This window comes from Miniopterus schreibersii (genome assembly GCF_964146895.1).
Source record: "Miniopterus schreibersii genome assembly, chromosome: 6".
In the NCBI taxonomy this organism is placed as follows: Eukaryota; Metazoa; Chordata; class Mammalia; order Chiroptera; family Miniopteridae; genus Miniopterus; species Miniopterus schreibersii.
In genome coordinates, this window is record NC_138107.1 from 64,427,646 (window position 1) to 64,433,645 (window position 6,000).

The following is a 6,000-nucleotide window of genomic DNA, read 5'->3' on the forward strand; positions in this document are numbered from 1 at the left end:
AGATATGAATTCCCAAATTATAAAAAAGAGTTTCAAATGATAGGTGGCTTTAAAAAGTACAAATGTTCATGACCTAACTGTTAAAGGAGATTGGTATAAGATGCACTAATACACGAGCAGAAGAATGAACATAAGAACCTAGTAAAATACAGGACATTTTTACAATACAAAATAATATGATATTTTGAGACTAGGAACCATACTAAACAGGCCCTCGAGGTTGTCCTAGAATCCTGCTGTGCTTCCCTTGTCAGTTCTTTCTTTCTCTACAAGTGCCATTTTGAATGTTTTATTTTCCTCAGACCTCTCGTTCTACCCTTCCATTGAACCCCTTCATATTCTGGGCAAATTATCTTGTCTTTTACTTTACAAAGGAAACAGAGCCATAAAAGAAAACATTTTCAAAATGTTGCCCACAAACCTATAAACCTAATTATGCCAACACCAAAATTTTCTTCTCTACCTGATAAAATGAGAGAACTCTTTAGAGTCGTATCTCCTTCCATCAGGGTTTGAATACTCATATAATTTCATGTTAAATTAACTTAACACATTAAAAACCACATACAACCACACCCATGATCTACTAACTACTGTGTTTTATTGTCACCCTTCAAAGAAAAGCTTCTTGAGTTCTGCCTTAACTTTCGAGCAAAACAGCTCTTTATAAGGTTACTCATCGCCTACGTCTCTCTTCCCTCCTTCCCTTCCTTTCTGCTTTCTTCTCTCCTTCCCTTCCTCATCTCTTTCTCTCTTTGCTAAAGTCAGTACAAGGTTTTCTGTCCTTGCTTCTGTGAATTCTCTAGGTCTTTAAGGACATGGCCTCTGCCTACCTCTCCAGTCTCATTACCTGGAGGCATAGGAACTAGTATTATCTTGGGTTTGTTCATAAGAAAATGATATCTGGCAGATCCACGATTAAAACTCAAGTTTGAATACAAAAGTGTGTTAAAAATTTTGATAAGGTTGCACTCTATGAGTCTTTCTGTTATAGTCTGGGAAGTCTCTCTTTCTCTCTCCCTTCCACTCTTCCTGAAAAAGCAATAAAAAAAAGTTTAAACTCTTATCCCAGGAAGCATAGCTTTTAAATAAAACCATCATTTACGTAGTCAGTAAACACCTACTGAATGCATGCTACATGTTGTGTGCTATGGTAGGCCGTGGATAAACAGAATGCATAAAATTTACTTTTTGTTTTCCCTCTCCTGGTATCATGAATTTTGGCTCAAACATTAGCAACATTATCACTATCATGTCAGAGGTGAGAAAATTAGACTTGGAGACTTTAAGTAATATTTGCCCAAGGTTCCATGGTTATAAGTGTAGAGACAAAATTCAAACTGAGGTCTGAATCCTCAGAATCCACATCAAATTCTTATGGGAAGGGAGTCTTCAGTGGTGACGGGTCTGCATTCCTTTTGTTTGGTGGAGAATTGGGTTAAACGGAGGCTTCTAAAAGTTATTTGGACCCAAAAGCGACAAGTAAGATGTTTCTTTAGATTGACATGTATGATAATCACAGTGTGACTATAAGTTAATTTTTTTTTGGTGTTTTTGTTTGTTTGTTTTGTTCTCAGAATTTGTATAAAGACAATTGCAAAAGAAGTCCCAAAACCATGTTGACTACTGACAGCCTTCCTGGAATGAGTATGTATTGTAGTTTTCCAAGGTGAAGGAGACACTAAAGGATACATTCCAACTGTATATAGAAGTCCTTTGGTATCAAAAAAGGTATCTTATGATTGTGCCATTCATCTTGGGAGGTTTTAAGGAGAAATAAGACTCCATTATCCATCATGACCACCTCAGGCCAATTAGTTCATCATTTTAATTTCTCTTTCTTAGGGAGCCCAGGGAGCGTTTTCAGATATTAAGCAAAAGGCATTCTGAAAAGTTATAGGCTCTGCCGTAGTCGGACATAAGTGTGTGTTTGTGTAACTGGGCTAGTAAAAAGATCAAGATCCATAGCATCTCAAAATATGTCTTTCCTATATTTTGATTTGGGCTTTGAATCAACCTTTTTTAGATTGTAGTGTTTTTTAATAGAAAGGAAATGCGATCTTTTGCTTTGTAACATATAAAATTTACATATCCTCACTGTTTGCTCACTATGTCATTCTTAAGGCGCTTTTCTGTCCCTTCAAATCTTTCCGGATGGTCATTTCAAACAAGATAAATGTGTCTCTTCATCCCTGTTTAAAAACACAGACAAATACCATCTGTTCCTCGAGCTGTTCCAGGTCCAGTGGCCACCTATCGCTCTCCATCTGTCAGAAGCACATTCATCTGTGTTATCCGAGCTGCCGGTTGATTCTGTGCTCAAAGACAGTTGCAGTAGTTTCCGGCACCTCATTTTATGTTTGTCAGATGTGGAATTTTTGATTTACAGATAAAGTATAAAACTATAAAATGGTAAATATAGTTTCCTAAGTTGACTTGGAAGATCATTTCAAGGAAGGATTTCCGAAAATGACTGCAGCGTCGCTGCCATAGGCTTAGCCTTTTAAGGTGACTTCTTTGGATGATGGCACTCATTTGGATGCTTAATGTTCCTGAAGTTAAGCTTTTAAGAAGCAAATCTTTTACTTTATTGTCACACCCACACAAGTAAATACTATAATAGTAACTATATTAGATAGACTAAAGGTAAGCATTTAAATAATAAAAAATTAGCATTGCTTCCCTCCTTTCCAATTTAAAGTAACTTTTATTTGGAATCTAGAGGCTTTTTTACACTCTGAGATGTTTGATTTTATTGCTTACATGTTAATTTTCTCCCTTCCTTTTCTTCATTCTCTTTCTCAAATTCTTATTAATTGCATATTTGATGGTATGAATTGGTCTTCTAAGGTTTTTGTACCTTTTATCTTGTCTCTCATATTTTCAACTTTTTAAAATTGTTCTGATTTCTGGGAGATGATATCCATTTATCATCTAATTCCGGTTTGAATTTTTTATTTTAGTAATCAGATTTTTGATGTTCATGCTCTTTTATCTTTACTCTTACTGTTCCTTTCTCAATGCAGAGCATTCTCTTTCAGTTACAGATGCAATATCTCCACCAGTCTAAGATGCATTTATACTAAAGTCAACTTTTTCTCACTATTTATTACTAATAGACAAATAATGTGTTTCCTGTAATTCTGAATTAATAAAAGGATTGAAGGGAAACATTAATGCCTCTAGTTCTATGCAGAGATACTGACTTTGTAAAGCTATTACTCCTCAGCTGCCAAGACTAATTCGGGAGAGTGGAGAATGGTGTATGCAAAGACCAACAACATCTGGCAGCGGGGATGTTGATTTCAGTGGTGTGGTCTGGGGACACTATCAAAATTTGCCATTTGTCAAAATTGCAAGGATGCTCTATTTGTATTGAGTGTTCTCCTAGTTCTTTCTCTTTCCTATTCTGTACTGGCATTTTCCCAATTTTCTCCATTACCAAATTGGTCACTGTTTTCACACTGTGCCCACTCTGAGACCCTAAGACCCTTTTTTCCCTCAAGTTCATCTATTTTACCATTCTTCTTCTATTGAATCTGCTAATCTGTAGCAAGAAAAATAAAAATTAATGCATTAACTTATGTTTAGATGTGAATTATTGATGGTCCAAAGAGAGGTCCTGAAAACTCAATAAACTTTAATTGGCATAACTGAGAAGGGAGATATTTTTGAGAGCCTGTCCAGCGCCTTTTGCTTTCTCTAGGCAGATTCTCAGAAGTCTCTTCCAAATACATTAAACCAGTAACCAGCAACTTGATGTCTTAATCCTGAAAGAGCTTTATAATCCCCAAAGTGATTTGTAAATGTACTCAGTTGCTATAAATCTCCATATACACTATATAGATCATAATCATACTCTCTTTTTAGGCAGATGAGTATATCTGTCTTTCCATGTTTTTAAAGATCCAGGTACAAATTATACCAGTCTATACTCAATAAAGTATGCAGAGGAAAAGAGTTAACAGGGAGGCCTTATACATATATCTTCTTTCCTTCCCAAACACATCTAACGTCATTTTGACCACAACTTGAAGTTCTTTCTAATTTTTTAAAATTCATTTTTTTGAGAGAGAGGGAGAGAGAGAAAGGAACATCAATGTGAGGGGAAAACATCAATGGGCTGCCTCTTGCATGCCCCCTACCAGGGATCAAGCCCACAACCCGGGCGTGTGCCCTGACCAGGAATCAAACCGTGATCTCCTGGTTCATGGGTTGATGCTCAACTACTGAGTCACACCTGCTGGGCTGAACTACATTTTTGGTAACTCCTTTTGTTTAAAAACACCCTGTTTAAGTATCTTAATGAAGTACTGATTTTGACTGATAGAGTAGGAATTCCAGCTTGAACTCAAACTGTATTCATATCTGGGAAGCAGACATACGGACATTTCTGGAGAACTGGTGGGACAATCACACGGAAGCCCATTTTTATGGATAATAATTCATCCTAAGAAGAAGGAATTGACTTAGTAAGAAAACTTAAAATAAGTGTGAATTTTTCTTTCTGTTGTATCATATTACTTTGAAACTTGGGCATTTTGAAGACTGCAGGGCAGTTCCTTTGGTGGGGACAAAGTGGAGATGAGCTACCTTAAGACTGTAGGAAAGGCCTTTCAAGCTCATGTCAACTTGGAGGCAGTAGTGAAACAAAGGCCTGCATGGAGCACTGTGAGCAGCCCTGGATTGGCTGATGATGAATAATCCAGACTGTAGGAATCAATTTTAATTGTTTCTTTATATGATTGAACTCAGAAGGGTGCAACCAGGAAACAGGCTTGTTCCCCTCTAATACTTCTCCACTCAAACACACTTCAGGATCAATGTTTCCCACCCCTTCTCAGAATTTTGGAAAGATTTAGAGTTTTTCAGTTATTTTTGCATATTAAAAAAATAAAATCTAGTGTAAATCAAAATTCTAATTTTACCTATAATTTAATGCTTGTCTTTTTTCCTAAGCTCAAGCCTAACCCAAGGCTTAAGAACAGGGATGGGAAAGAGATGAGAGAGAGAGAGAGAGAGAGAGAGAGAGACTCGAGCAAACACCTGAGTTGAGGAAACTAGGGAAGCACCATCCATGGGGGCAGAAAATCTCCCTTTAGTTTGACAGTAGAGTGGGCTTTAGATCATAGTTTAAAAAAATGGCCAGACATTTCTGGTTAGAGCTTTGAAATGTAACAACTAATATCCATTTTATTCCTTCTCAAACCATTTCTCCTGTGGCATTGTGCAGAACGATTTAAATGAGTGATGATGGAAGTGGGGGGTTTTCATATCATTCCAGATGTTTAGAATGTATCTGTGAAAACATGACTAATATGCCTTCATCCCTGCAAAATTGAGGTGTGGAAACTGATAGCTTGGAGGTGGTGGGTAGTGATACAGATTGAGGTTACCCTGGAGGGAAATAAGACATGCTAATTAATATTTATGTTCTCAGTCAATATGTGAAGAATTTCTATTATGGCTAAAATTGCTGTGCTGAACTAAGGTTAGAGGCAACAAGAAATAAGAACGTCTGAATGCTACTAACATTCGATTAGCAATAGCTGTTTTACAAGTACAAATGAGCAGTTCCTTCCAAAAAATAACCATTAATGTTGATGTCAGGATGCATGTATAGTTAAACTTCTGTGGCTTATTGGTAAACTTTTGGATAAAAAAATTATTTATTTTCCTGGTTTTAAAAATGATATGTAATAATATCCATTATATAAGATTAGGAAAACAAATTTTTAGAAAAAAATTAAAAATTAACGTCACTTGGAATTCTACCATCCAGAAATAACTAACATAAACTCTTTGATAAATGTTTTCTAGTTTTTTTTTCTATGCAAATATAAACTGATGTACTTATTTTACAATAATGACATCTAAACAATATTTTCAATTTGAATTATTTTCTAATCACGATTTTTTAATAAGTTGATATGCCACTTTTTTGTTATTATAAATAGTGCTACAATATAAATTCTTGCACATATACCTTAGGTGCTGCTA